Source organism: Peromyscus maniculatus, chromosome 1, assembly GCF_049852395.1.
Source record: "Peromyscus maniculatus bairdii isolate BWxNUB_F1_BW_parent chromosome 1, HU_Pman_BW_mat_3.1, whole genome shotgun sequence".
Taxonomy (NCBI): domain Eukaryota; kingdom Metazoa; phylum Chordata; class Mammalia; order Rodentia; family Cricetidae; genus Peromyscus; species Peromyscus maniculatus.
Genome location: NC_134852.1, coordinates 181,277,076 through 181,305,023, shown reverse-complemented (window position 1 = coordinate 181,305,023; position 27,948 = coordinate 181,277,076). Strand labels below are relative to the sequence as shown.

General features: G+C 41.9%; 1 protein-coding gene across 1 annotated transcript in view; it reads right to left on the bottom strand.

Moving 5' to 3' along the window:
- The window catches only part of Jak2 (Janus kinase 2), a 71,412-nt gene extending 62,818 nt beyond the window's left edge, over positions 1 to 8,594 (bottom strand). The window contains exons 1-2 of the mRNA XM_006991075.4: positions 8,458 to 8,594; positions 8,067 to 8,149 (exon numbers count right to left, since the gene is read on the bottom strand). The gene's annotated coding sequence lies outside the window, so the exon portion shown is untranslated. The remainder of the gene's footprint in view (positions 1 to 8,066; positions 8,150 to 8,457) is intronic.
- Positions 8,595 to 27,948: the final 19,354 nt, after the last annotated feature.

Sequence of the window (27,948 nt, the reverse complement as noted above, 5' to 3'; positions counted from 1 at the left end):
AAGAAAAATAATTATATTTTGAAACATATTTCTATATACAATTATAAGTACTTAATTGCTAAAGAAAAAATTAGAACTAGTCTTTAGTTATAAAAATATATGCCTCATGAAACTGTCAGTGTATAAAATAAACAAAAAAAACAATTGGCAATTGTTGGATACAAACTTACAAGTTTTCTGAAGATTATCTTTGAGTAAATATGCAAAACCTTAAAAGAATTTAAAGCTGGGCGGTGGTGGCGCACGCCTTTAATCCCAGCACTTGGGAAGCAGAGCCAGGCGGATCTCTGTGAGTTCGAGGCCAGCCTGGGCTACCAAGTGAGCTCCAGGAAAGGCGCAAGCTACACAGAGAAACCCTGTCTCGAAAAACCAAAAAAAAAAAAAAAAAAGAATTTAAATGTGTTCAAATTTATGATTTAAAAAATATTTTTATAATTTGTTATGTAGTCTTTGTTAGTTCTACAAGTCAATTAAACACAGCAAAAAGTGGTTCTATAAAGGAAGTTAACAGTAAGTGCTTACATAAAGATAAAAGGAAGGTCTCAAACACACTAACATTGCTTCTCAGGAGTGAGAAAAAGAACAATTTAAACTCAGAGTTAGGAGGAAGGAAATAGTTAAGAGCCGACAAAAATAAATGAAACAAATTTTAAAAACAATAGAAAATGTAACAAAGCTAAGAGTTGGTTTTTGAACAGACACAAACAAGGTCAATTAAAGTAGATTGTTGGTACTAAAGAGTAATTTTGCTGAATACATGTTTGTGTTCACATTGTTTGTGAACTTATGACTTCCTGCTAGACTAATTTCTTCGGGCTGAAATGCATCTTTCAGTAGTCTTTGGCTCGGGCACATCAAGGCTCCACTGCCCTGCTCCCCCACGTCTGTGGACGCAGTCCAGACACCGAGTGTGCAGTCCTCCCGCTGGCGTGTCTTTCCATCTAGCAGTGTAAGACTGGGTTCTCTTCAATGCGGCAAGGTTTGCCAGTTTCTTGGCAATCGTGTTAGCTTATTTTTACTTATCATGATAAAAACTTCCGGTATGCTATTAATCAACAACTTCATGTCCCTACTTTCTATTCTAGGCAGGTCTAAGCAACCAGGCATTCCAAAGCTGCCATTTTGTCATTCACTCCAATTTCTATGAGCACAACTCTTTGTCTTCTACAGGAAGCTCTCAAGAACTTCCACACCTCTCAGCTGCTCTTGCTTATGGTGACAGGACTGTGACAGTGAGGGGACAGAAAACGAGCAGGAGGCACAAAAGGCCACCAGGATGTTAGCACTACTCTGCGCTCCTGATACGACTGCCAACTGATAGCGATGTGTTTGTTTTGGACATCTGTCAGGCCGTACACTTAGGACTGTGCTACACTTCAACTAAAAGTTCATTTTAAAACATTTTAAAGCCAGTTGTGGTATCTCATCCTTATGATCTTAGCACTTAAGAGGCAGAGGCAGGAGGACCACCACAAGTCTGAGGTCAGCTTAGGCTACCTGTTGAATTCCTAGCCAACTAGGGCTACATAGGAAAACATCTCAAACAAAAAACAAACAAAAACCCACCTTTTTTTTTTAACCTGAAATAAAATGAATTGTTTTAAGTTTTAAAATGGCTATTTTTCTTGAAATGTGTTTTTCAGGCACCTTAATCCTTAACATATCCCAACTCCCTGAGACACACACACTCACAGTGTACACATATTGTCTTCACTTTTCCCTAACAATTTGTAGTAAGTCTCAATATAGCCTACCTGGCTATCTATATACAGAACCAGTTCTGGTAATACCAAGTTAAAATTTCTGCCTGAAGAGGTATATGATGAAGACCCAGTCAAAACAAAATAAGATTCTTAGCTCCATCTTAGCGTCTGAAAGCCTGCACCAACTCTTCTTCCTAAGCCTGTAACTCACCTAATGCTATAGCATCTGGAGAGAGGGTCGCTGAGAGGGGAGAAATGGCTAACGGTAAATGAACTGCAGACCCTGTTACACGGTCAGGACAAAGCCCCAAGTCTCCATACAAGGAAGCCAGCAAGGCGCTCTAACTGCTTGTGTTTGTAATATGAAGGTATGTTCAGCTTGACCTTTTTATTTTCAATGCTGAGGATTAAACAGAGAGCCTCATACATACTAGGTTAAGTGCTCTACCACGGATTTTTATATTCCCAATCCTTTTTGAAAATATTTTAAAATTCTGAGACAGGGTCTCATAGGTTAGTCAGACTAGCCTTGTAGATAGATGCTCGGTAGCCTAAATGGAACTTGCTTCAACCTCTCTAGTAGCTAGTAGCACACACCTGGCAATCAATCTATTTTCTTTCTTTCTGGTCTGTTTTGTTCTTGTTTTTCTGTTTTTTGTTGTTTTTATTTTTTTGTTTGTTCGTTTTTCAAGACAGGATTCTCTGTGTAACAGCTATGACTATCTTAGAACTCGCTCTGTAGACCAGGCTAGCCTTGAACTCATAGAGATCTGCCTGCCTCTGCCTCCCATTGCTGGGATTAAAGGCGTGCACCACCACTGCCTGGCTTAATCAACCTATTTTCATCCATGTTTTACATGTTTATATTTACTTTTTGGATTCAATTACACATTTATAACTAAAAAAAACAGTGTTAAGTGGAGCATACCATCTTAAACGCACATGCATACATAACATAAAACTCCACAAGCACTCAGTAAATGTTTGTTTCATGAAAATGAATTTGGTCTTTTCTAAATGTACTGTTTTTCTACAGGAAATAATCAAAAACATAAGTGACTTAAACTGGTCTTTTCTGTGAATGGAGCATACTCACACACCCAATCGATGATGACACCACAGCTGGAGCCACCGCATTGATTTGCTGTGTTCGTTTCATCTCACGGTGCTTTTGTAACATCTGTACACACATCAGCGCAGTGTAAAAGACATCTCCGCACCGTTATTTTAACTAACTTCTTGAATGGCTTCTGAGGATCAATTCTCCTGGTTAGAAACCCTACAGAAACTAACACACACACACAAACAAACACTAACAGACACGCTGGAGCATCTCCACTTCCAAAGACTCAACAAATCAAACAAACCCCTGAAAAATCAAATTATCAAGAAAATAAGTAAATATTTTGGTGCATTCACTCTACAGAAAATATGTTCCTCAGCTGTTCAAATAACCTCTAGCTTTTATATAACAAAATAAATATTAAAAATAGAATAGTAAGTTGTAGAAAACTGTAAGCTTTAAGATAACCATTTTATATAAGCTGAGCAAAACTGAATAGTTCATTAAGCACATGTACCTATATTAAACCAAAAAGAAAATTAAAAGCCAAGGTAAACTCAAAATACACTAGTGGGAGATAGGTAACTATAAGTTACCGCAAAGTCTCTAGTTCTTGAAAAGCAGGCAGTTTCAAGTGCTTAATTCTGAACCTGCATCTAAGTTATTTCTGATCTACATTTACAGAATTTCTCCTCATATAAAATGAAACGCACAATGTAGTCATGGTCTGGACCATGCTCATACATGCCACCCAAACCCTCTAGAAATCTGGACCATGCTCATACATGACACCCAAACCCTCTGGAAATCTGGACCATGCTCATACATGCCGCCCAAACCCTCTGGAAATCATCATCTCCACACAGTTCTTAGCCTCCTCTCATCTGTCCTTGTCCCTACCCAGCAACCATCAGTTCTGACTTCTCAGAGCCTTATGGTTTCGTTTACTGATCTTCTTTCATCACTAGGCTAAAAGTTTCTGGAAGGTGAGAAGTATGATGTCTCATTAATTATTTCTTTCCTAGTCCCTGGCACCAAAATGATGTCAAATAAATGAAGATTAAATGGGAGCTATAATGAATTTTAATTATGTATGTACATACACACATACATGAAAAAGCCTCAAATACAATCATTTTAAAATCTAATATTATCCACTTTTACTCCTACACTTTAGAATTCTAAAACACTTGACTTTTCAAACAAATGACAATGAGAAAATAACATAATAGATTGGCAAAAGTATTAAACTAGAAGCTAAGAGAACTAAAAATTACTTCTAATCCATTCTTATTGCAAACTAATTATGTTTGATAAGGGACTCTTACCATCCTCATTTCTGTAATTAATAAATCTACAGTGTCCCTCTCAATTCCTAAAAGCCTATAATTTCCATCCAGCTAATGTACAATCCAACACTAAATCCTTCACTGAAGTGTAGCAAAGGAGACAAGGGAAGAATAGCCATGATTATTAAAGCAGAGAAAGCTGTTAGACATTTCATGCACAATTAAAACATGAACTAGACCTTTACAGGGAAAAGCATTTGAAGAGACATGGCTCAGAGTAAGAAGAGCTTCCTACTCTTCCAGACAACCCAAGTTTGATTTCTACCGGCCCTGCCTGGTGCATCATGACTGCCTGGAAGTCCAGCTTCAAGAGATCTACTACCCTCTTATGGCCTTCCCAGGCACCTGTATTACTGTAGCATTCACACACACACACACACACACACACACACACACACACACACACACACACACACACTACAAAGATTGGGAAAAAGAAAACTTAGCCAACAAAAAGCACAGCATTATTCACAGAGACCAGTGTGTAAAAAACATAGAAAGAATGTGCAGAACACATGGAACATACAGGTTTCAAAACAGAATTGAAAGCTTGTTAAATGATCAGCTTATGATTTTCATGTCTCCAGTTGTCTAGAATTAAACCACCTGAAAACACTATCGTAGAGATATAAAAAGCATTTAGTGTTTCTACACTAACGTGCCAATACGTATGTGTTGCAATCAGGAACACATACCACTTTTAATCCAGCAAACCCTCTTCTGTTTCACAAACAAAATAACACAGGAACAAAAATACTACTTTTGAATTATAAAAATTAAATGTGTTACTTGCTCAAGAAAATATATTTTAAGAGAGAGTTTTAAAAAGACAAACAGCTCTTTCAATAAGTTTTACTCTAAACAGCAGTAACTCACTGAGAGTGTGGTATTAGGTAAAAATGAACATTGAGAATTTTCATATTTTAGTTTATATGCCACATTCCGCCAGTTGCTCTTTTTGTAAACAAACCTTTACTGGAAGGCAGCATGCCAGTTATTTATGTACTACCTATGACTGCTTCTGCATTACAAAGGCACCACTGTAGAGTGGCAAAAGAGACCATCTTGCCAACACAGTTTAAAAACTGTCTGGCCTTTAAGAGAAAAACTTTGCCAACCTAGTCAAAATCACTGATTCTTAAAGTGTAGTGGTTCCTGGATCAAAATCACTGTCTCAGCTGGAAACATGTAAGAAATACAAATGTAAGGGTTCCACTCCAGACCTACTGAAACAGGAAATCTGGAGACAGAACCCAACAAAATATATTACAATAAGTTCTGTATGTAATTCTAAGAACCACTGGATTAAGGGACTGTTCTCCAGTAGCTGGGAAGAGATGAGGACCCACCTAAAATCTGTCTTGAAATCCAATAAAGGCCTAAGCAAGCCTCAAGGAGACTGTCAGAAAGGACTTAACTGAAGTGAGGAAAAATGCCACTGAACACTAGGAAAGGAGATTCTTCTGAGGTGATACTGGCAAGTCTCACCTACAGCGACACACACAATACAAACGTAAGGCGATTGTTCTATGAAAGTGTGGGGAACTGCAGAGGGCTCAAAAACTGTCTTTTTGGGCAACTAAGTATTATTAAAGTAAGACAGGGAGAGGCCTGGTTGCCATGGCAGCGGGGAAGCAATGAGAGAAGCTGGCATCTCAGCATCTCTCCTCCGTCCATTAGTCCATGATCTCCTGCAATCCAAAGACTGGTAACAAAGGCTTTAACACAAAAGCCTTTAAGAGACATTCAAGATCCAAATTATAGCAGTAGTACAAAATAATAGTTTTCATTAGGGACCAAAAGATTATTAAAAACACTGTGGCAAGAGACCTGTGCAGAATAAAATAAAAGCCATGAAGTGACTAGTTACAAGTACACAAGAGGAGTAATTATAATGTGAGAACCTAGCAGAAGTCATACGGCATTACTGGAAATACTACGATAAGTCATTGGAAACTGATACTCGCTTTGAATCAAAAATTTTATCAGAAAAGCCTACTGAAATCAAATGAAGATGTTCCCAAACTATCTTCATTTGGGAACTCCTGAAAGCTGGCAATTTCTTCATGATGTTTCTAAGCCAAGGAAATACCAAAGTGGGTTCAAACAACTAAGCATTAACATTCTTAGGGTTTAGTGTGGCTTGGGGCACCGACCAATCCTCAGTCCTCAGTATCATCCTAAGCACTGCCACATTGTAATTTCTTGTTCTGCACTAGCTGCCATACACTAAAAGCTGCTTTTCACCCAGCAAATCCAGCTTTACAAAGACACACCATTGTAGAAATGGAGGGAGCTTTCTAACTCTGAAAATGCCCCCACATGATTGGTGGAAGCCTGAGCTCCCTGGTACTCTAGGCACCTGGCACACAGTTTGGGAAACTGAGAACTAAATGAAGGAGCCTAAAAAGGAAAAACAATGTTATGGAGGAGGAGCAAAGGAAAATTCTTTGCACAGTCATCCGCAAGAGGGCAGCACATTGGGGCTTAGGCGGCAAACCTTCCGTGTGCAGGCTGTGAATACACTAGCAAGCAGTTTCCCCTCACTCGAAGGAAGAAATGCCTCTGGCAGATCACCTATGCACTGCCCAGCTAGGAACCCCCTTTACCCGCCCAGCTATGAGTAGCTAAGACTTCCAAAAAGTGGCCAAACCATTTACTACTTTGCATGCATTTTACCAATCCTCACACAATCGTCTAGGACAGTAAATCGTAAATCATCTAAGAAAATAAATTTTAATACAGCTGTTAAATGCACAGAACACCACTATTCCAAACTAAGTCTACACACTTGGATCTAACTCAAAAGCCAATGGTCTTTCCTATTTTGCCAGAAAAGGATCCCATCTTTGAAGAACAACCTATCTGGGTGAAGTAGAGAAAAACATCATGTTTGCTTTCCATATTCAAGGCACCTTCAAATCACTAAGGAAAAGACACTAAAAGAAATAAATCAGGCCAGGTGGTGGTTAGCAGCTGCCCACACCTTTAATCCCAGCACTGGGGAGGCAGAGACAGGCAGAGCTCTGAGTTGGAGACCAGCCTGGTCTATAGAACGAGTTCCACAACACTCTGTAAAAGCAAAAATAAACACAAGCGCTTATCTAGCCAAGACATACTGCGGCTTTCCTGTACAGGTAAATGCTTTGTGTTTTATTAAGTACTCTTAGGATAAGTCCTGGACACATCCAGTCTGCAGACATTATCACCCACAAGCAAATTCACATACAACCAAATGATCCTAACACTTGGAATGGGCGGTAAACAGGTGAAGAACGTGGAGAAAGAGACCCAAAAATTGATGATTCATTTTCAAATCTGCTGGGAATTGTATCAGAATATTTGCAGTAAGCGTACACAGCTCACTTGTACAAACCTATTATGAAACCAAAAGCAACCGCCGACTCCCTAATTCCTACTTCTGTTTCCCTTCTCTCCACATTTCTCCTCCCCTCCACGACACACTCAGCTGCTCCTATCCTTTCATTCAGAGAAGGAGTTTTCCCTGACAGATTAATAACCGGAAAGCAGACTGCGTACATTCAACCGACAGAGCAAGCTTAGGCAGGTGAATACAGGAAGCATTCACTGTGGCAGTAGAAACCCAGCAAAAACAACCAATGTGTTCCCTCAAAAGGTATTTCTTATTACTTGGAAATTAAGGCTCGGGCTACCTAAGCAGAAAGGGGCGATTTGTTTTCTCTGCAAAGCCACACTGTAAAACCAACAAAGAACGCTCCTTAAAGGATCCAAGAGACACAATAAATACCAACCAATTATTCTCCCACAGCAACAGGAAAAGTTCAGCACTGCCATTTTCGGAGTAAGCAACAATTAGCTCTGCTGTTCTACATAAGCATCCAGCCTCCCTAGCAGGCACTGGCTCGCAGATCGCAGACAGCCTTGCCTTTAACTGCAGCGACCACACAGCCCCCGAGCTCGTACACCCACCGTCGCGGGAGGGAAAGGAAGAGCCTCTTCTTCTGGGGAGGAAAAACAGTTCACATCTTGCTCCCGTCGCCTGCTTCTGGAACCTAAAAACAGAAGCAGCAGTCACTACCTCAGAAACCCAGGGCAAATAGATGCTCTTTTCTTCCCTTCCCTGCGCTGTTTAGATGCCTAGAAAAATTTACAGAAGGATAAGGAAGAGGGGGGTCGGGTTCGAGGGCACACGGGGATGCACACATTTATCACCAGCCAGACACTCCTTCCTAGGCTGCTGGGAACCCGCTCTCAAGTTCCCTGCCAGCAGCAGGGGCGAAGCGGGGAGCCGCGGAAGGGATCGCAGGGAGAACCGCTGCCCCTCCACCCCCATCCAGCAGCAGCCAGGGACCGAACCCACCGGCGACACGGATCGGGCCACACAGGAGCGCCCCGAGGCGGGCAGGGGCCGCCGCTGCTCCTCCGCGACGCGTCGGGCGAGCCGAGGTCTAGGGAGCCCCCCGGGCCGGGTGCAGGAGGGGGCGAGCGGCCGCCAGGCTGGGCCCTCAGGGGCCCTCCCGCGCGGGCTCGACCCACACTCACATCCCGCAGCGGCGGTCACGGGCAGTCGCCTGCAGCCCTCGCCCCCGACCGGCACCTCCGGCCCCGGGGCCGCGGCCGAGGCGCCGACGCCGCGCGAGCTCGCCCAGAGCCGGGGCCCGCCCAGCCTGTCAGCGCGGCGGGAGGCCGTCGACGGCCGCGGCTGCCCGCTTTCTGCTCTCCCTCGGCTTCCTGCAGCCCACGCCACGCCCACCGCGCGCGGCCGCCGCCGAGCCCGTCCCCGCCCTCCCGGAGGCCGCACGCCCCCTGGGCTCGGGCTCGCGACGCCGGCTCAGTCGCCCCTGCGCGGCGGGCGCTCGCCTCGGGGCGGGCGGACGGGCGGGCGGCCTAGCGCGGCGGACCGGGGCGCCGGGCGAGCCAGTCCGGGGAGTGAGGGGGGGCGGGGGCCGACACGCTCCACTGCGCCTGCGCCGCCCGCGGGGGCCGTTCCTCCGGGCCGAGCCCGGGCGGGGAGGCGGGCCGGGGCTGCGGGCTCCCGGGAAGCGGAGGCGCGCGTGGAGATTCCCGGGGCAGCCCCGGGGCTGAGCGCGCGAGGAGGAGGAGAGGGGCGGGTGCGGGCTGGCGCTGCCTGGGGCGTGCGTGCACGCGGCCTCCGCTGGCCGAGAAGGCGGCCGGCCGGGAGTGAGTCAGCCGGGCCCGGGAAGGCCCCGGTGCACCCGGGCTGCTCGAGTAGGCGGCCGCTGCTGCCTCCGCCGAGACCTTCCTCTCCCGATGTCGCCGCACCCTTTGTGCTTTCGCTTCCACGTGCATGCAGCTCCCTGCCAGAAGCGCTCGGCCCAAGCAAGGGACGTGCGGCACCGTGGACCGGGCACTGAGACGCGAGCGCTTGACTTGGGTCAGCCACGACTTCTGGGAAGGGGAGCGGGTGGACGGAGAAGAAACGACTCGCGAGGTCCCCAAGAGCCACGTTCATTCATTCAAGAATTTACTGACCGCCTGCGAGGCACCGGGCTCCCAAGGATTGGAGACTAAAGCAACCTCCATTCTGTGTCCCGCTGAAGCTCGTAGTCTCGTAGGAGCCAAAAAATATGCTTTAAATCTTCACTGCGCCGGATGTGTGATTGCCAGTCACGTGTACACACGTACACACACACACACACACACACACACACACACACACACAGGAAAGTGAGTAGAGATGTTATTTTGGGATGACCAGAAAAGACCTTCTAGAGTGACATCTGAGCAGAAATGTGAAGGATGAGAATGGCCCAGTCCTGGAACTATCTGGTTTCAAGTAAGGAACTAGCAATTAACAAGGATGCTGAGAAGGGAATGTGTTTGGCACTTTTAAGGACCGAAAAAGAACTGTCTATGGAAGACAGTGGGGGGGGGGGGGGGAGGACCAAGAGGACAAAGAAGCAGCTGGGATCATTCTGTATGGGACCTTTTTAACTCTGGGTCTGTCAACCAAAATGAAGCCTTCATAACGCCCACATCACCTTACATCCACGATGCTGTTATTCAAAACTTACATCTAGTGGTTCGTTTTCTTTTTCCTTTCCTTTTTATTTTTGAGTCAGGGTCTCACTATGTAATACTTGCTGGCCTCGAACTCAACAGAAATCCTCCCGCCTCGCCTGGGGAATGCTGGGACTAAAGATGTGCACCACCACACCATGCATGGTTTCTTTAAGTTAAATGTCACCAAAGCAAAAAGATAAGGTAGGCAAGGAAAGATAGATAGTTGTCGACAAGCTTATAGGATTCAAGTCCCCTATCAACCCACACAGAAAAATTAAGTAACTTGTTTGTCTTCGTTTAGAGTAAAAACTGCTCTCGGTTAAAGCAGGACTGAGCCAGTACGAGTTTTGAATGTTGAGTTCTTTTTACTCTGTGTACTAGAGAGCTTTCCAGCTCTTGGTATGATTCCCAGTAGTGGCATGGCTAGAGATTTGCTCACTTGATAATCAGTTCACAAAGTTCCCCCCATTCTCTGATAACGATGAGGGAGAGTTCCGAGGAATTGGACAAAATCTTTTATGACATTCAAACACCGTGGAGAAACAAATATGAGGTAGATGATAAGACATTTAGATTTAGACCTCTTTGCATGACCGGATTCAAAAGTAAAAATTAGTAGCTAGTTGCCTGCAGTGGCACTGGGTGCAAAGCCAGGGGGCAAGATTCTGTCCTTTCACTGTGGTAGAGCATGGTAGCAGAACTGTACTCCACACCCAAACTGTATCAAGACTGAATCCATTGTGTGAGATCAGCCCCTGAGTTCTCTGTCTTTTCATAGTTCTTAGTAGTTGTGCTATAAAGCCAAAAAGAGAAAGGCTGAGACAAGAAGGTTCTGAGTTCAAGGTCAGCTTGAGCTACATAGCAAGACTTTTGTTTCCAATTAAAAAAAAAAAAAAAAGCCTAGGTTGAAAAATCCATGGTCAAGGGTTCCCAGCACCCACGTGGTAGCTCACAACCATCCATAACTTGGGATCCTCTGGAACTGAATCTAAGACCCGCTTCTGACCTCCTTGGATATCAGGCATACACACAGTGCACACACATCCAGGCAAAACACTCATACACATAAAATAAATAAATCTAAGAAAGAAGTTATGCAACAGAGTCCAGGTGGCCCAGTTTTCAATCAAGGCTTTTACCAAGACAGTCATTTCAATTTTCTAAGCTTCCTGTTTATTCATATAATGAAGAATATACTTTTCTCATCAGAATATGAGGATTGAGTATAATAGCTTCATCATACTTAAAGAGACATTTTGAAGATTGAATGGAAAGTCTTTTAAAACCCTTAAGCACAGCTATTAAATGCCTGTCGTGGCCATGGAGGGGCCAGTTTATAGACACCATTAAGCTGGGAAAGCCTACAGAGTGCTACATAGTGTCAGTAACCCCGAATCTTTGGTCCCAATTGCACCCCAAGGAACTGTGTAGCAGGCCATGATAAAAGCAGAGTTGGAATGGAGACAGATGCGGGGATCTGCGTTCTTACTGTATCTTTGTTCATTTTTAAACAGAATTCAAAGTAATAGATTTCATTCCTTTTATAGATGTGTGTCATCACTTTCTTCTGATTCATTTTCTCCTCGCACTGTCCTCCCTCAGCCCCTTCTACCCAGTCCTTTTCCTCCTCTCAAGTAGTGCTTCCTTCTGTTTTCATGTCACATGGATTCTGTTGCCTTTTCCCCTTTTCCCATTCAAGAGCTCTTCCTTTCTTCTTGTGCCTGTTTTACTTTCATATCACACACACACACACACACACACACACACACACACACGAGGCTCCTCAGATGAGAGGACATACAGGGTATTTCATGGTCTAGCTTACTTCATGTAACAATGATTTTCAGTTCCGCCTACTTTCCTGCAAATGTCTCAGTTTCGTTTGTGTGTATATACCATGTTCCCTTTATCCACCTACCTGTTGGTGGACATCAGTCTGGATCAATACAGAAGGACATCAATACTTCCTAGCTATTATGAATACTAGTGCAGCAATAAACATGGATGTGCAAGGATTTCTGTGGTATGTGCCCAGGAGTGGCAGAGCTGGGTTATATGGCAGTTCCAGTTTTAGTTCTGTAAGGTATGTCGCACTTATTTCCACGGTGGCTGCATGAGTTCACGTCCCGCTAGCGGTGTATAGGAGTTTATCCTAGCCCACCTCACCAGTATTTGTTCTTGTTTGTTTTCCTCATGGCAGCCATTCTGCTTGGGTTAGATAGGATCTCCAAGCAATTTTAATCTGCTTAGCCTTCATGGTTAAGGATTCAACCTTTTTCAAATATTCATGAGGCAATTATAATTTTGACAATTGTCTGCTCAGTTTATTAGCCAATTGTTTTACTGAATTCTTTTGATATTTAATTTTTTCAGTCCTTCATATATTCTAGATGTACACTCCTTGTCTGGTATACAGTTGGCTAAGATTCGCTCACATTCTATAGGCTATCTCCTCACTCTGGTAAATGTTTCCTTTACTGTAAAGGAAACATTTTAATTTCCTGTAATCCCATTTGTCAGTTCTTAGGGTCATTTCCTGTGCTATTGAAGACCTTTTTGGGAAGTCCCTGTCCTTGTCTTTGTCTCAAAATATGTTACTATATTCTCCTGAAGCAATTTCAAAGTTTCAGGTCTGATACTAAAATTTTAGTGTGTTTTGAATTGACGTTTGTGTGTTTGTGTACGCGCACCAGTAGAAAGCTATGTGTCTAGTTTCATACTTCTATAATTGATGTTCAGTTTTCCCAACACCATTCATTGAAAAGGCTGCCTTTTCTCCCAAGTATATATTTTACATCCTTGTCAAAACGTGTAGCTGTAACTCTGTGGATTCACCCCCTCTCCCCTTCTATTCCACTGGTCCATATGTCAGTTCTGCCGGTGCCATACAGGTTTTTTGTTTGTTTGTTGTTTGTTTTACTATGGCTCCGTAGTATAGGATGAGATCAGCTATTGGGACAGTACCAGTATTGCTCTCTCTTAGTATTGCTTTGATTGTTCAAGGTCTTTGTGCTTCTGTAGGAATTTTGGAGTTTTTTCCTAGTTCTGTAAAGAATGCCAATCAGAATTTTGATGGGAATTGTGTTGCATGTGTATATAACTTGCAGTAATATAACCATTTTCTCGATATTAATTCTGACAATCCATGAGTATGTGAGGGGTCTTTTCATCTTCTGGTGTATTCTTCAGTTTCTTTCTTTGGAGACTAAAGCATTAAGGTTCTTAGCTTTTAGTCTCCTTGGCTGGGTGGTTAGGTTTATTTCTAATTTTTTTTAAAGCTATTGTGAATAGGATTTTCCCCTTGCTATAATAACCTTGGCAAGTTCAGTATTGGTATATAGAAAAGCTACTCATTTTCATGTTTATTTTGTATCTTGCTTCCTTGATGAAAGTATTTATCCGGTCTAAGCATTTTCTGGTGGAGTCATTGGGTCATTTAGATATAGGCTCATGTTGACTCTGGAAAGGCACAATGTGCTTCTTCCTTTCTTGGTCACATCTGCTTTGCTTCTTTATCTTTTATTGCTCTAGCTAAGACTTTGAACACTGTGGAGTGGGACTTGTGAGGGCAGCACCCTTGTCTTCCTCCTGATTGTGGAGGAAGAGAGCTCAGTCTTTTCCATTTAATGTAGTGTTGGCTATAGGTTTATTGTGCATAGCCTTTCCTGTGTTGAGATATGTTCCTCCTATATCCAATTTTTTTTAGGGGGGGGGAGTTATTGTTCATGAAGAGTTGTTGAACTTTGTCAAAGAACTTTTCTGCATCTAATAAAATGATAACATTCTTGTTCTGTATTATATCTTTACTGATTTAAGTATATTAAACCAACCGTGCATTCCTGGAATGAAACAAGTTTGATCATAGTGTATGATCATAATGTGTATTTATAAAAGTAGTTTTTAAGAATATAAAGGAGATTTTTATTATTTTTATTCACTTGTATACATGTGCCACATGCATGCAAATGCCTGAGACAAGATGGGGGCATTATGTCCCCCTGGAGGTAGAATTACAGGCAGCACTACCTGAGCTATTTCTCTAGCTTTAAGTCTCCAAGAATTTTACTGAGGATTTTTGCATGTATGTTCATCATGGGAATTATAGTTTCCTATTTTTGTTCTTGTGCCCTCTCCTGTTTTAAATACAAGAATAACACTTGTTTCATAGTGTTATTTTTCTTTTCTTTCTAATTATAGAACAGGATCTTTGGAACTGGCTTTTCTTGAAAACCTTCACTAGTGAATCCTTCCATCCCTGAGATTTCCTTCATTAGAGACTTAATTTCTACATTAATATTGTTGCTTATTATAGATCTGTAGAAGTTGGTTATATATTTATAACATAAGTGTCTAGGAATTGATCCTTTTTTCCCCCCAGATTTTCCAGTTCTTTGAAATTTAAATGTTCAAAGTGTTTCTTGATGACCCTCTGGATTTTACTGGAATCTGTTGTAACATTCAATTTTTCAACTCTAATGTCATTAATTTGAGTACTTTCTTGCATTCTTTTTGTCCTTTTGGCTATGGATTTGGCAACCTTGTTTATTTTTCCAGAGAAACAACTCTTCATTTGATTAATTTTATGTACTCTTCTTTTAGTCCACATTTCATTAATTTTTGCTCAGATCTTTATTATTTCTGTCTACTGCTTTGGGGTCTGGCATCACTTGTCTGTTTTTGTGCCCTTGAGATATATCACTCAATTGTGTATCTGCCATCAAACTGATTTTTTTTTTAATGTAAGCACTCACAGCTGTAAATCCCTGAGAACTGCCATAACTATATCTCAAAGATACTGATAAGTGGTGCTTTCATTTTTGCTGGATTTTAAGAATTTTTAAATTTTTCCCTCCTGATTTCTTAAATGGCCCAATGGTCCTTCATGAATATAGTATTCAGCCTTAAGTATTTCTGCTGTTTCTGTGGTTTCTTCTGCTATTGATTTCTAGTTTCATTGCAGTGTGATCTGATATGATATGAGAAATTAGTTTGATTTTCTTCTATTTGCTAAGACTTGCTCTCTTGGAGTGGGAGAGATGGCTAAGTGGTTAAGGGCACTGGCTGCTCTTCCAGAGGACTGGGGTTCAGTTCTCAGCACCCACATGGCAGCTCACTTCTCTCTGCAACTCCAGCTCCAGGGAATCTGACATCCTCACACAGACATGCATGCAGGCAAAACACCAATGAACACAAAATAAAAGTAAATTATTAAAAAAAAAAAAAGACTTGCTCTCTGGCCTAGAATGAGGACTGTTTTTGAAAGGTTCCAAGGGCTGCGGATGTATATTCTGTATCTGTTGGATAGAATAATATATATATATATTTCTTAAGTCTTTTAATCTATAGTATAGTTTAACTATGACATTTCTTTACTAGTTTTTCTTTCAAATGACCTCTGTGAATATGTAATTGAGTCACTGAAATCACCCCTCTTATTGTGTCAGGATTTATCTAAACTTTTATGTCAACTGGTGTTTGTTTTATAAAATTGAGAGTGCCTATATTCAGTGTATATGTATTTATATTTTTCTATACCTTCTTGGTGAAATATTTCCTTTATTAATATGTACCTGGGACCTTCTTTATCTCTTTGGACTAAATTTGGTTTGAACTCTACTTTATCAGACATCAGAAAAGCTATGACAACTTGCTTTCCATTTCTAGTCACTCGATTGCCACCCATCCTCTGAGTCTGTTTGTGGGCTGTGGGCGTCTTTTGCTGGGGAGTGATGTTTCTTGGGGACATCAGATGCTTGGATCTAGTGTTTTAACCCAGTCAACCAGTCTACATCTCTTCACTGGCAATCTGAGATCATCTATTATAGGTGATTGCTGAGAGAAGTTTATTAATTCTTATAATTTTTGGTCTTGTCCTTGCTAGTTCTGTTCAGCCTCCACTCGTAGCTGGTTTAGTCCCTTGGACATGCTGGATTTCTGTCTAGCTCTTTTTTGCTCTATTCCTCTCAGTAAATGTATTCTTTCTTGTGCTCTCTTGATTGAGACTTTTGTTCCTCCTCTGTGTAGAATATTCCTCGGGGGTGTTTTTAGCTTTGCTCTGTTTTGCTTTGCATTTTTGACTTGCTAGTCATCTGTTCAGCTTATGCTTGTCTTATATGTCCACAACCCTGTCAAAGCTCAGAGACAGCTTCACTGCAGATAGCAATCTTGGTCGGCAGTTGATGGCTTTCAGAGCTGGATATACTGTCCATACTTTTCTCAAAAGACTGTTGCTAAGTGATTTGATGTTATTAAAACATGTTTGTCTTTGTAGATGGCTTGGCATTTTTCCTAAAACCTTTAATATGATTTCTTTCCTTTGTAGTCCTCAAATCTTAATAGCTTTTCTCTGGTTATATTTACTTGGAATTCTGAAATTCCTCTTGTGTTTGGATGTCTACCTCTTTCTCTAGGTATTTGAAGGGGGTAGTTACATTATAATTTAATCAAGTAGATTCTCTCTGTCTTTAATGTTACATATCATTTCCTTTTTCCATCCCATGAATTCTTGGGCTTAGACCATTGATACTCTCCCAGAGTTCTTGGACATTACATCAGGCTCATATTTTTCCTTGTTGATATTTGGATGCAGTGCTTCCTTGGTCTTGTCCACCATTCATCATTGATGCTCTTTCTTCTGCTTGGTTAGTCCATTCAAGATGATGCTTTCCATTCTGATCCGTTTGTTTGTTTCCTTGACATGTTCATTGCCAATGCTTCTGCTTGGTTTTATCCAAATCTCCATTTCCTTGATACTGTTTCTTCTATGTTGTTCAGTTTTCCATCAAGATTTTTTATTTGCTCATCCATTTTTCTGATCATTTCCTCTGTTGTGTGGATTTTCCTCTTCGGGTCCTAGTTGAATTCCTTTGCTTGTCTGTATCATCCTTTATGGTTTCCATTGCTTTTGAAATTTTTTGAAAAATGCAGCTGATGTCTACTCTACTTCAGTATGTTTGAATTCAGTGGTTGGGGAGTTATGGTATTTGGGAGAAGTCCTGTTGCCTGATCCTTCAGATTTCTTCTGTTTCTACCTTGTGGTTTTGGATGTCTGTGGGTTTGGACATTTCTTGCGATTTTATTTAGGGATTTTCTTATTCAGCAGCCTGTCTTTGAAGCCTCAATCCCCTGATACCATTTAAAGCAAATAAAACAAACTGCTATAATACAAGGAACATCAAACAGCACAAAATAAGACACATGCTTAAAACTAATTAAAAGGAGCTAATATATCACCAATGTCCATAAAACAAACAAAAAAATGGCAAAACTAATGAAAATGGTGAAAGAATGAGACAACAGAGACAAAAGAGGAAAGGCAGGCAAAGAGCAAAAAACTGAAGCAAGATTAAATGAGTGAAAGAGAAGAGGAGGAGGAGGAGGAGGAGAATGTTATGAAGGGGAAGAGAAAAGAGCAAGTGATCAGAAAAAGTAAAATAAAATAAAGACCAAAAAAGCTCAGTGTTAAACACATAATGAAAGAGTTCAAAACCAAAACTGGGTAAATGAAGAAAGGGAGTGAAAATGAAGTGTGGATTTTAAAAACAATATGAGAAAGACAAAATACCGCTGAATGTATATAAAAAGGCAAAGGGGAGGGGAATAGAAGACAAAAGAGAAAAAAGAACTTTAAGTACAAAAAAGAAAAAGTACTTTCCAGCAATGGGGGAAAAAATCTGTAAACAGTATTAGGTGAATGAACGAAAAATAATTTAGACAACAAAACCAAAAATTTTTAGTAAAATATATTAAAAATACTGCTGAACGTAAAAGAAAAGGAGGGAATACAAGACAGAGCAGAATCAGCTTCCTTCTTGGTCCTTGGAGGCTCGAGACTGCCACTACATGCATGGGGTGGGGGTCAGATCCTCCGACAGTTTATGCTGCTGTTGTACCTGTACTGGCTAAGTGTCCAGTGTCTGCCAGAGCTGTCCTCATTTATTAGTGTCCCGTCTTTGCATATCGGAGGCCTCTGCTGGACACACTTGCCTTTACAGTAGGTAGGCTGGACAGGGTCTCTCACCTTCCCCGGGACTCCCAAGATTGGACTCTCTCAGTGGCTAGTATTCCAGCAGAGGGTGTCTCCCAAATGGGGAAGAAAATCCCTGAGATCTGTGCAAGCTCAGGACCAGTCTTTGTACTTTCAAGGCCCCTTAGTACTGGCCTGCTGGAGGGGTGCAGCTTGGGTGTCAAGTAGCCCCCTGAAGCTGGAACTCTCATGCTCTGCCTGGATGAGTGGCAGACAGGTGACTCAGAGGTTGATCCCCACACTGACCTTCAGTCCCAGGGCCATCAAACTCCAGGAGAATTCTTTTCATCAATAGAAATCTCTTTGTCTCTGAGGACAAGGCTACCTTTCCTTTTGCTTTTTGCTCCCTGAGCCAAACCTGCTACCTTCACCCCTGGCTTGTCAGTATGCAGCCATCCCATCCTCCACAACTGCCCCAGAGGCTGCCTCACACCCCAAGCTGTGGCTGATTAGATTCAGTCTCCCTCTCTTGGGGTTGTCTTTAAACTCAGGCCTCTACGGAAGCTCAGTGTCAAGCAATGGTTTCCTTCTCCAGGTGGTTCCCAATTCCTGTTCTCTGAGTCACACAGAATGATATTGTCTAGACTGCTGACCAATCCAGCAGAGGATTGTTGTTTCACCAAAGCCTACAACTGGATTGAAGCTTGTGAGGACTATGGGCTAATCCTTTTCTCTTTCCACCAAGATGACCTCCTTCACCTTTTGGATGAGGCTTTTGTTTGCTCTTCCCCCACCAGGGATAGCCACCTGGCTGGGTCTCTGTTGGTGCTCTTTTTTCGTAACCTGACTACCTTTGTGGGTTTTCAAAGGTCCCCTTCTGTGTTGTGTTTGGAGTAAAGTCTATTTTTTTTCCTTGTACTAACTCTTCTCTTTCTCATGGAGACATCTTCTATCCCACAAGCTTACCATAGCTCCCTACACTTTGATTTTTTAAATGTAAAAAACCAACTGTGTCATAGTTGGTCCCAATATTACAAGCCACAATATTACAATCCCAGCACATGGGAAACAGAGGCAGAATAATTATGAATTTGAGGACAGCCTAGACTTTATAGCAATTTCAAGGCAAGCCTCAAATACATAGTAAGACCCTGTCTCAAAGAGAAAAAGAAGAGAGAGAGAGAGAGAGAGAGAGAGAGAGAGAGAGAGAGAGAGAGAGAGAGAGAGGGAGAGAGAGGGAGAGAGAGAGAACACTTTAAAACTGTCATTGAATGAGATAATGACAATGTCTTTTTTTGTTTGTGTGCTTGTTTTATATTTTGCTGTGTTTTATTCATTTTAGTTGATTGTGTTGTGTTGTTTTTTTGGGTTGGTGTGTGTGTGTGTGTGTGTGTGTGTGTGTGTGTGTGTGTGTGTGTGTGTATTGTGAGGCAGAGTCTTACTATTTAGCTGGGTTGGAACTTGCTCTGCCTCCAGGGGTGGAGCCGCATACGCAGAGGAAACATCATTCTTACGTGTAGTATACATCTCAAGGCAAAGAAAGATTTGAGAAAGTCTCTGACTGGCAAACACTCATACAAAGGTCTGAGGCTAGATCCAAAAAGTATTTTGTTTCTTTCCAAAACAGAGCCTATATGCTTTTCTGAAGACAAAGTGGAAACAGTAGCTATGGAAAGAGGCTGATTTATTTCCGATCTGAGATTATAGAACAGTGTCTGAATCAGGCAGACAGACAAGCCAACAACCGTTTCCTACCGTACATCAACCAAATAGTTCCTCATCAGTACCTCCTCCTTCTGACTTTGTCCTCACAGTGTTTCATCTCTACAGCCACAAAGGAAAACATGTCCTGCCGAGCAAAACTTTCTGCCCCTTGACACGAGCAGACAGTGCGTTAGAACCAAACAATTTCCCACTCTGGAAACTCTTTGAGGTAAGGCTAATTATTTGACAAAATACACAGAATGTCACGTACAACTTTGCTTTACTTTCAACAACTACAGCATTTTTAAATTCAATTTGACTACGTACACCAACCTGGGCTAGAACTCCTGAACCCACAATGCCCCCGAGGACTGGGATCACAGACACCGGTGTCAGGAACAACAACAACAAACTGACTTAAAATGGTGAGAGTTGCCTGCTCACAAGTAGTATTTCTCTTTTAAAAACAATTCCAAGATTCCCTGTTAAAAACAGAAGTTCAGGCAGATAGTCCAGGATGTAATGGTGCTCGACACCAAGTCTGACCCCTGGAGGTCAGTCCTTGGAACCTGGATGGCAGAGAGAACTGGATCCTGCAGGTTGTCCTCTGACCGCCACATCTCTTACAATGCGAGGAAATGCAACTCACATTGGTGTGAGTGTGTGTGTGTGTGTGTGTGTGTGTGTGTGTGTGTGTGTGTGTGCACTCTTTTTGAGATAGGGTTTCTCTGAGTACCAGTCTCTGTAGACCAGGCAGATCTCTGAACTCACAGAGCTCCACCTGCCTCTTCTTCCCAAATGCTGGGATTAAAGGCGTGCGCCACCACCACACCTGGCTTTTTTTTTTTTTTCTTGTATATGGAGGTTTTGCTTGCATATGCATGCAGTGCCCACGGAGCTCAGGAAAAGGTGTCTGATCCCCTAGGACTGGAGTCAAAGACAGTTATGAAACACCATCCGGGTGCTGGGAATTGAGCCTGAGTCCTTTGAAGATCAGCAAGTGCTCTTAAGTGCAGAGGCATTTCTCCGAGTTCTTCAGCTTTTTCTTCTTCTTCTTCTTCTTCTTCTTCTTCTTCTTCTTCTTCTTCTTCTTCTTCTTCTTCTTTTCTTCTTCTTCTTCTTTTCTTCTTCTCCTTCTTCTTTTCTTCTTCTCCTTCTTCTTCTTCTTCTTCTTCTTCTTCTTCTTCTTCTTCTTCTTCTTCTTCTTCTTCTCCTCCTGTTTTTTGTTTTGTTTTGTTTTGTTTTGTGTTTTGTTTTTTGAGACAGGGTTTCTCTGTGTAGTTTTGGAGTCTGTCCTGGAACTCACTCTGTAGCCCAGGCTGGCCTTGAACTCACAGAGATCCACCTGCCTCTGCCTCCTGAGCGCTGGGATTAAAGGCTTGTGCCACCAAGCCCCGCCTGAAACCTGGCCTCGTTATCCAGAATAGCCAGCCTCTGTTGTCTGTGTCTGTGAGCCTCTCTGCTTCCCTTTATTGAACCGTAGTGGACACCAGAGGTTCCCTTCCAGGGAACTTGGAATTGAGAGTCATAAACCATACGTCCCTTTTCTGTTCACCCACAGTGAAGTCACCTATACTCTGAAATTAATGCTGTCGTGATTCTTAGGCACAGGCTTGCACAGGAGCTCATGGCAGAGGGAGAAGTTGAGGCAGGCAGACATAGGAGAATGCCGGCTCTGGCTCTCCAGATCTCTTCCAGTTAGCTCCCTGTAACTCCTGGAAAACACTTATTTAATGCGCTTGCTTCGTGACAACTCTCTCCTTTTCACAGTGGTGTCCAAGAAACTTAGTATCAAATCACTAGCATTAAAGCAAATGCCCGTTTGCTCCTCTATCTTTTTCCCTTTGGTGCCCACTCTTGCTGAAGTCTTGAAACCATGCCTCTTTATCTTCACGTCATAAGAGCTGATGAGCGGAAGGCAGATGTGTTCCTCTTAGGAGAGGCAGCTGGTGTTGAGGAAGCACTTTCTTTGGGTGTTTACATCGATTCTTTCCTCACTGGTCTATTCTGAGATCCATCACAATGGCACATACATGGATTTGTTTTTCTGAAAGTTCCTTCCCAAAAAAAAAAAATCCTTCATCATTCTGTGCTTTTATTGAGATTATTGTAATGAACTTCTGTGAAGCGTTTTAAAGCCCATTGCATCTGCCTTACACAAAAGTTACATATGTTAATATCTCTTATCCAAAAACCAGACCAAACTTCAGCCAGTCTAGTATGAAGCAGATTGGGTTTCCCAGTAAAGTATGTTGAAGTCCTAACCATTAGTTCCTGTGAACTTAGAAATGCTTATTTGAAAATATTGTCTCTGCAGATGTAATCAAGTAACACATGAGAGTACTAGGGTGGACCCTGACTCACAATGACAGGAATTCCTAGGAATGTGCGGGAACACAGGCTGTGTGAAATGGAGGGAGACATCAGCGGGACACACCCACACTGAAGAATACCTGGGGGCTGTCAGAGGCTGGAAGAAGCAATGAAGGACCCCCAGAGGCTTCACAGGAAGCTTGACCTTGCGGACCCCTTAGATAGCCCAGCTTTCAGAACTCTGAAAGAATCCATTTCTACCGATTTACGCCATCCAAGGCGTGGTACCGCCGAGGGCAGTCTAGTAAAGTAATATAGGACTCAGCCCTTCTCAAACTGCAGGCCAGCCAGACAAGTCTCGGACTTTGTTCTCCCGTGACACGCTCAATGTTGCCTGAGACCTGACAGAAGGATCTGTAGGAGGGAAAACATCAGTTTCCTTATTCCTGCTGTCTTTCCTTTTCAACAACAGTGCCTCTCTTTGTTCACTGTCACTAAAAGATGGGACAGTCCTAAGGCCGACTCTGCCTGTGAGACTGTTGGTATCACATGGGTCCCTCCTAGATGCCCAGTCAGCTCTTTCACGACACACAGGAAGCGTGCTGGGAACCAAGAACGTTACAGCAAAATCAGCTTTATAAGAATGATGACTGAGAAAATTCGTAAGACGACTATTACTGAAATAGACATGTTTTAAACCTTAGGAAAATTTACGGTTGCATGTCTTCACATCTACTATCGATATAAAAGGATTTTATTGAATATATTTTCTGTGCCTTTGAGTTGGTATTCTTCTCCTTCTTCTATCCCTATTATTCTTAGGTTTGGTCTTTTCATGGTGTCCCAAATTTCCTGGACGTTTTGTGTTAGGACTTTTTTGTCTTTATTGTTTTCTTTGACTGACGAATCTATTTTCTCTATCGTGTCTTCAGTGTCAGAGATTCTCTGTTCCATCTCTTGCAATCGGTTGGTTATGCTTGTTTCTGTAGTTCCTGTTCGTTTTGTCAGGATTTCTATTTCCAGCATTCCCTCAGCATGTGTTTTCTTTATTGTCTCAAATTCATTTTTCAGATCTTGGAATGTTTCTTTCATCTGTTTAATTGCTTTTTCTTGGCTTTCTTTGATTTCTTCCCATTTTTTGTTCGTTTTTTCTTCCATTTCTTTAAGGGAGTTTTTTATTTCCTCTTTAATGGAGTTTTTCATTTCCTCTTTAAGGGAAGTTTTTATTTCATCTATAAAAGGATTTTAATGTACATTCGTTGAGAGAACTACCTGTCTCTGTTTTAAATTTTTTTTTTTTTTTTTTTTTTTTTTTTTTTTTTTTTGGTTTTTCGAGACAGGGTTTCTCTGTGTAGCTTTGTACCTTTTCCTGGAACTCACTTGGTAGCCCAGGCTGGCCTCGAACTCACAGAGATCCGCCTGCCTCTGCCTCCCGAGTGCTGGGATTAAAGGCGTGCGCCACCACCGCCAGGCTGTTTTAAATTTTTAAGTCCATGTTAATACATACCACTTGTGGGGCTGGGCAGTGGTGGCACACGCCTTTAATCCCAGCACTTGGGAGGCAGAGGCAGGCGGATCTCTGTGAGTTCGAGGCCAGCCTGGTCTACCAAGTGAGTTCCAGGAAAGGCGCAAAGCTACACAGAGAAACCCTTTCTTGAAAAACCAAAAAAACAAAAAAAACAAAAAAAAAAAAAAACAAAAAAAAACAAACAAACAAAAAAACCACTTGTGGAAAAATTTAAACAGTTTGGAAAATAGTACACTAAGTATAAATTCTTCTTGACCTTTCCTCTCCCTCTTCACTTTCCAGAATCGACCACTGAACAGACATGTATTCATACACATTTCCAATAGCTATAGTTTTGAATTCTGTAAGCAAAAGTGATAATCCTACATAGCACTTCCTGTTACCAGCTTTTCACTCTACACACCTTGGAGAACTTCCATTTCAATCTATATAGTTGGCCTCATTTGTTTAAACTCTCAGTCTCCAGGAAACAGGGGGCTCATAACTTGCTGAAAATTCTGTTTATGGGTATGTAGCTGTCTAATTTTTCACAATTACTGAAATAAATTTGGTTAGTATTATACATAAAGCACAAAAATGTTTTCCAAAATATACATTAGGCTCTCTGAACTAAAGGAAATATGCGTTTGAAATTTACTGGCAATAGCTAGACTAGCATTTAAAAATCTCATCATAATATATCCACGTCCTTTCATCTATAATCATATCAACTCTGGATATTATGAATCTTTAGTTTTAGGTAATTTTAATCCTAAATCACATTCATTCTGGTAGTGCAACAGTAGAAAACACTCAGAAAAAAACTCTGATAAAAATAACATGTAATAGCAACGTGCATACAATATGCTGGGCATTGTTCAAGGGATTTATATCTATTTATAAAACAAACAAAAATAGCTCTAGTGTCCTCATCATGCTCAGTCATCGGCTGTGAAGAGCCTGGCAGGGGGTGTGGGAGGGGGAAGAGAAGGCTTTCAGCCCAGATGCTGCCACAGACCCAGCGAGACTAACAGGCAGCCAGCCAGTCACCCAACCCTGCAACTCACCACAGCTTCTCCTGAGCAGAGAAACACCACAGATGACAAAGGAAGAGAAGACATTATAAGGACACAAAACTGACTGTTGAGTCTTTTTATTTCCTGGTTGATCCATACCCCCAGGCATAGAGAAGAAGATCACCATCAACCCACAGGGAGTGGGGGTGTAGGGGTGGTCGGTATGTAGAAATGTTGGCTTTAAAGATAAAAGGGGAGGCGTGAAGCAGTTATCTAGGGGGTGGGAGGGCTAAAGGACCAGGGGACTCTAGGTGATTACTAGGCAGAATTAAAAACCCACCAGACAGCAGGAAATTGGCAAGAGACTCAACAGCAGCACTGTTGTGGTTTTCTCCACCCACACTCGGCTCCACGACCCCAAGTTCAGAATAAAAAGTTCAACTCACGCAAGGTTGCAACTTTCCCAGGTGTGAAAGAGGAAGTGAAATGGGGGCAAAAGTTGAGAGTGCGCACAAGTGACCACTACAGGTTAAATTTTCATGTCGGAAATGCTTGGGGATTGGAATTGTTGCAGATTTGGGAATATTTGCCTGGACATCATGACCTTGCTTGGAGACAATCTCTTTTTTATTTTATTTTATTTTTGGAGACAATCTCTTAAGACTAATTATAAAACTCACCTGAGTTTAACTGGAACATAATTTTAAAATTACATGTATTTATTTGTGTGTCTTACTTTTTGTAAAAAGTGGCATAAATCACAGGCTGGGAAATGGTAGTGGAGCATCTGTCCTCAGTAACCAACGTACTTAAACTGTGAACAACTGAAAACAGCTATTGCCTGGATTAAAAAAAAAAAGACATTTGGTTGTGGAATCAATTTTTAAAAATCTAGAAAATAGTAATAACATTCAGTGTTCTTCCTCTGTTCCTTAATGCTTTGTATGTCTCAAGCAGAAGCTCTGTATGCTACATTTCTAGACAAGATTATATGGTAGGTCAAATAATTTGGAACACACTGAATTAGTTCTCAAAATTCCTAAAACAATAAATGTTCCCTCAACAAATATTGAGTTGATGTGAGGTACAGCGAGCCCTCGTGGCAGCCCCAGCTCTTGACAAGGAAGGAGAAACCTTTCACCCCACTTTCCTAGTCAATGAAGGACAAAAAGGGAAATTCTATTACATCAGTGACATATAATGTGCACATAAATTATCCAATGATGGAAATGTAAACTATGTTTTCACTGTATTTTACTCTTTAGTTTGAAGATACCAACCACTTATGAACTAGCCAGTGCCTAGCTCAAATACAATCCAAATTGTATTTATTCAGAATAACAATGATCTTTAAATCGGTCTAGTGAAAAATGAAAGTATTGATAAACATCCATTTAACATAGAAAAGACATTCTTAGACACACTTGTACATCACATGACATTTCTGCAGACATCTACACATCTGTAGCAGAGACCAACACATCTGCATGACAAATTTGAAAATGCTGCCTTCCTAGATGAAAGGTTATCGTTAACATTAATTTATTACTGGAATTTAAGATTTAACACATTCCTTAGAGAGATGGGCTCTGAGGCTGGGTTTTTGGTGGTGGTAGTAGGTGGTTTTTGGTGTTTTAGGTTTGGGTTTTTGTTTTCCAGGGTTTTTTTTTTTTTTTCCCACAAAGCCTCAGACATTAGCTCCAGTTTTACTTCCCTTTTGGGGGAGTTGAGGAGGAGGAAGGGAGTTCTTTTGGAGTGACATTTATTTTAAAAGTAGAATTTTTCAAACCTGAATTCTTGTTAAAAATCTAGAACTCTGCTGTGGTTTAACCATCAATCTTCAGTTCCCAGTGTGATGGGAAGGTAAATAGTATAGAAATAACTTGAAGACTTTAAGACTGTATTCACGTGTGTAAATGATGTTACTTGCTTTACAAGCCAATAGGTATTTCTTTTTAATAATTTGAGATGACTTGCTTGCTTATTGTCTGCCTGGTAGATTAGGTCATTCTAAATATCCTTTTGGTCAGGTAAACTCCTTTTTCTAGTTTTGTCTGTGGGATTTTGTTTTGTTGATTCCGAGTCTCACTATACAGCCCAGGCTACCCTTGCTTCAGCCTCCCAGGTACTGAGATTACAGGAGTATTCCACCACACCCAGCTGTCCTGTGAACTTCTCGTCAGGGCTATTTCTCTCTGCAACTGATGCTGGACATGATTATTTGCATGATGTTCTTTGACTAATGAATGATAGCTGTCTCATGGGTCCAGGTCTTCAATGACTAATGCAGCTTGACCTCTTGAATTTGGTGCTCAACTGAGAGAAGACTGTGCCTTTGATATCTAGTGGGATTATGAAGTAGACTGTCTGAAGCACGTCTGATGGCAACCAGAAGCACCAGTACCAGCCAACCTGTCTTGCGACAGAGAAGTTCTAACTTACCCACAAAGCCACAGACTAGGAAAATGAATGCGAATTTCTTGGGCCATTGAATTTTGAAGCTGTTGGTCACTTGCTCAGTATTAATAATAACATCAACTGACTAATTTATGTTTGTTTGTTTGTTTATTTATTTATTTATTTATTTATTTTGAGACAGGATTTCTTGGTGTAGCCTTGGCTGTCCTGGAACTCACTCTGTGCACCAGGTTTGCCCCCTCTGCTCGGATTAGAGGCACAGGCCACCACTGCCAGGCTAGTTTTCTTTTCTTTTAATGTACAAAGGTGTGAAAATTGACTGATAGTTTTAATATAATTCTTATATTAACTGTTAGTTTCACAATATGTAATGTAGGCGCTTTGCCAGCTCAAATAATCAAGTACATTCCAATAGCCGGTGTCACTGGACAAAAATACGAGATAATATTCCGCAATGAAGGAGGGGAGAAAATGAAATAAAGGCGCCAACCAAAACAAGAAAGTTAAAGCTGGGCTGGGAAGAGGGCTCAGCTAATGAAGAGCCTACTTCACCAGAGTGAAGACCTGAGTCTGGATCCCTAGCACCCACATAAAAAGCCAGGGGTGAGCATCTGTAACCTCAGCGCTAGGAAGAGACAGCTACACCCCGGAAGCTTGCTGACCAACCAGCCTAGCCAGTCAGTGCGCTCCAAAAGATAAGGAGCAGAATCATAGAGGAGGCTACCTGCCATTGACCTCTGACCTCCACAGATGTCCACGCGAGCACACACATGCACAAACACACAAGAAAATCCCACAGGCTGGTTTGGGGAGCTTAGGCAATAGTCCTATGGCATGGAACTTAACTTCCATACTATGTGTCTCAGTTGGGGTTTCCATTGCTGTGAAGAGACACCATGGCTA